The sequence below is a fragment of the Gracilinanus agilis genome, unplaced genomic scaffold, assembly GCF_016433145.1.
Source record: "Gracilinanus agilis isolate LMUSP501 unplaced genomic scaffold, AgileGrace unplaced_scaffold40473, whole genome shotgun sequence".
Taxonomy (NCBI): domain Eukaryota; kingdom Metazoa; phylum Chordata; class Mammalia; order Didelphimorphia; family Didelphidae; genus Gracilinanus; species Gracilinanus agilis.
This window is the reverse complement of record NW_025374104.1, coordinates 4,661-8,031: the sequence shown is the minus strand read 5'-3', so window position 1 is coordinate 8,031 and position 3,371 is coordinate 4,661. Positions and strand designations below refer to the sequence as shown.

The following is a 3,371-nucleotide window of genomic DNA, read 5'->3' as shown; positions in this document are numbered from 1 at the left end:
GGCCGTGGCGGCCACGGCCTCGGGCGGCAAGGCTGGTGGCGGCGGCGGCTGCGGGGGCGGCTACTCAGCCTCCTCGGCCTCCTCTGCGGCTGTGGCGGCGGCAGCGGGGGCCGCGGTGCTGCCCGTGAAGAAGCCGAAAATGGAGCAGGTCCAGGCTGACCACGAGCTCTTCCTCCAGGCCTTTGAGAGTGAGTGTGTGTGTGGGGGGCCGGAGCTGGGACCCTGCCCTTCGTAAGCATCCCTTGCTGTCCCCCTGAGTCTAAGGGACCTCCCCTTCACCCCTATACTTCGGAATCCCCTCTCCACTAAGGGACCTTCTCTAGACTAAGGGACTACCCTTTTCCTTGTAAGGGATCCCACTCCCGTACTCCTGTCGCCCCCTCCCAAGTCCAAAGGACACCCTCCCCCGCCGTTAAGGAACCCCTCTACTGTGTCCAAGGTACCCCCCCAATAACCCTCCTTCCCACACACAAGTAAGGGATCTCTCTCCCTCTGATCCAAAAGAGTGCCCCTCCATAAGACTTCTTCCTCTTACATTAAGTATCCCTTCTCTCAAAAACCGTAGACCTCTCCTTCACCTCAGGCTGACTCCCCCCAGGCTGACTCGAGTCACCCCATTCCCCCCATTGGGAGACCTCTATCGACCTAGGAAACTTGCCTTCCCTCCACTGAGGGCCCCTCCCCTCTAAAGTAAGGTAATTCTCTCCTAACCCCTCCCGGTCAGAGACCTCTTCCCCCTACACTAAGACTCCTTCACTCTAAAACAAGGGACCTCCCCACCTTCTAGATTAAAAGGATCACCCCCCCCCCCGGGTGAGGAGAACCCCTTCCGTAGGGAGCCAACTTGAGGTGGGGATCTGGGCGCTGGGGATGCGCACCCTCCAGGCACTCCCCCCCCCCCCCCCAAGCCCCGGCCGCTGAATTGGGACAGGTTGCTCACCCTCCACGAGGGAGCAGATTTCCTCTCTTAGGAGGATCTGATCCAGATTACTGGTTGACTGGAGAGGCAATTAGATCCTCCGAATGAATTCGTGTCGGAGAAACCCAGAAATTTCAACTATAGGTTTCAGAGCACAAAAGTGACTTAATTGTAAATTGAAAGGAAAAAAACCCCAAGAAGGAATTGTGTCGGGGTTGTTTTTTTGCCACTTGGGTGGCGCGGCGACAGTAGTAGTAGTAGTGCTGCTGCTGCTGCTGCAGATTTCTTGGCATCTTTTAACGTGTTAGCCTTCAAATCCTTTTAAAGTACTCTTGGTTTTATAGCTACTCAAACTTGAAGTGTGGAAGTGAATTTTCTACAATTTAGCGATTTCCGGAATCTTCCTAAATAACTGCCCTTTGGGTTAACGAAATCTAAAAATGTTTTCTTGACCATTAATGTTTTCAGGGCTGTTTATTTTTTCTGGAAAACATTTTTTTACAAAATGCTTAACATCGGAGTTATGAATATTTTGAATTATTTTGTATTAGGTATTTATGTTCTAGTTTTTACTCTCGCCCGCTTTGCATATCCTAGAATTTGAGATAGTTTCTAATTAATATAGAAATATGTAGGTAAATTTATATCTTACTTACAGATGTCTTATAAGTTTTATGCATTATTTAGGTTTAAGGGTGTCAGCTGTTCTGGGAAAGAGAAATTGGCTTGTTTAATATTGGATCCCCACTCCTCATATGTGGTCAGGAAATTTGAATTAGATCTTATTTCCAAAATCACAGTTTTTATCGAAATGAAACTTTAGCCTTGACAAGAACAATGCTCATCTTTCAATTAGCTTTCAAAACCAGGTGAGCTTTGGTCATTGGAAATAATGAGTTTTTACAGCACAGTGACAAATAGGTGTGCTGATATTACATGCATTCCTATTTGTACCTTTTTCTAATAATTTTCTACCTATTTGCTTAATCTGAAATGTCGTTATAGAAAGGAAAACTTTAAAATTAAAAGTAATTTTCATATTTTTTTTGTCATTGAAAAATAAGTAGTCCCAGAGAGTTTACAGTTGAATTCGGCCATATCTCTAGTATGTAATCTCATGTTAATTACTACAAGTAGGTCTAGTAAGGTCCCTAGTTTGTGTCTGGTTTATGTGAAATTCAAGTATGTAATGAACATACTTTGCCCCATTTTGAAAAAGATATAGGATGGAAGATAGTCAGAACTTTTTATTTCCATTTTAGCCCTATCAGGCACACTGGTATAATTATCTTAGGGGATTGTAGCAAAGTAAAAAACCAGAGCAGAACAGTATAGCAATAAAAGAATTAAAAAGATAATTAGTACATCAACTGAGAATCAGAGGTGTTTTGCTCATTTATGTTTATACAAGTTTCCTAAAATAAATATTTGAAATAATTAGAAATATCAGTGTCATGGTATTGTGAAAGGCTGACAGGTGGGACCTAAAGGCTTATTTGGTAATGTTAACATTGTTTTACATAATGCTAAAAACTGTAAAATCCATTAATACTTAAGATTAAGAATCAGTTACACCACTTTTTTTTTTAAACAAAGGCAGTCAAGTCTTTTCATTATTACTTTTAACCAAAGATATATAGTTAGAAAACAGCCTTTTTAATGCTTGTTAATAAATTGAAGGCAAGTGTAATTTTTTAATGTATAGTATAATTTGGTTTGTGACATACTGTACAGAGTTTTAGCTATGAAGTGATAAAGTGGTAAGTCTTGATAACATTTGGATTTTCTTCTATTATGCAGAACCAACACAGATCTATAGATTTCTTCGTACTCGAAATCTCATAGCGGTAAGTGTTTGACAATATTAATCAATATGTTTACTTAGTACTTAATCTATATTTAATTTTAACAATTTTTTAAACTTTTTTATAGCCAATATTTTTGCACAGAACTCTTACTTACATGTCTCACCGAAACTCCAGAACAAACATCAAAAGGTACATTTTATAACTTACTTAAAATTAATCTAAGCATTGTTTAAACTTAAAACAATTTAAATGTGAAAACTGAAGTGGGAGGGCATTGACTGGTTTAGTGGGTCATGCAGTATTTTCAGGTAGTATCTTCTATTTTTGTAAAGGATTGTAGCAAATTTGTCTTCCCTCCAGAAAAATAAACTAGTAGGAAAAAGAATAAAATTGACTTTGCTTCATTTTGACCTGGCATAAATTCTTGCCCTGGGCAAAAGTTAAGTTCATACTTTATAATTTGACAATTTACAGTATTTAATGAATGGTCCTGGGCATGTGAACACATCAAATTATCAACTGCCTACTCTAATAATTGGCACAATGAAAGAAAGACTTAAGTCAACTCTTAGAATATGAACTTAAGGGTAGAACAGCTGTCATTTCATGACTTGTATGTGCTAAGTTAGTTTAGTATATTCCTC

At 40.2% G+C, this 3,371-nt stretch overlaps 1 long non-coding RNA gene across 1 annotated transcript; it reads left to right on the top strand.

The window, feature by feature from the left end:
* The first annotated feature begins 102 nt into the window (after positions 1 to 102).
* On the top strand, positions 103 to 2,896 carry LOC123255168. Its single transcript, XR_006506739.1, has 3 exons — positions 103 to 188; positions 2,720 to 2,766; positions 2,852 to 2,896. It is a non-coding gene; the product is annotated as an uncharacterized LOC123255168 (long non-coding RNA).
* The last annotated feature ends 475 nt before the right edge of the window (positions 2,897 to 3,371 follow it).